The 302-nt window shown below is 65.9% G+C and overlaps 1 protein-coding gene across 3 annotated transcripts in view; it reads right to left on the bottom strand.

The window, feature by feature from the left end:
* The window catches only part of DAB1 (Dab, reelin signal transducer, homolog 1 (Drosophila)), a 1114753-nt gene that overhangs the window by 404657 nt on the left and 709794 nt on the right, over positions 1 to 302 (bottom strand). The gene's annotated exons all lie outside the window — the stretch shown is intronic.

The following is a 302-nucleotide window of genomic DNA, read 5'->3' on the forward strand; positions in this document are numbered from 1 at the left end:
GCGGGGAGGAGACAGGAGCATCGGGAGCTTCGGGAGTGGGAGAAAGGAGTAGAGCCGAAAGCGCAGGAGGAAGAAGGTGCAGGGAGTCCCGGAGAGGGAGGAGTGTTTCGGGGGAGCAGGGGTGGAGAGGGGATCGCGCGTGGTGGGAAGTAGAGAGAAGAGGGGTTATGGGAGGACCCCCAAGGAAGGCGCAGAGGTCGCCCCTTCCCCCCAGCAAGCGGAGGAAACTGCAGCAGCCTTCCTCGCGGCACCCCTCGCGAAACTCCTGAGAGGGGAGCCCAGGAGCCTTCCTCCGCCCCTGG

Source organism: Myotis davidii, unplaced genomic scaffold (genome assembly GCF_000327345.1).
Source record: "Myotis davidii unplaced genomic scaffold, ASM32734v1 scaffold79, whole genome shotgun sequence".
NCBI classification, from domain to species: domain Eukaryota; kingdom Metazoa; phylum Chordata; class Mammalia; order Chiroptera; family Vespertilionidae; genus Myotis; species Myotis davidii.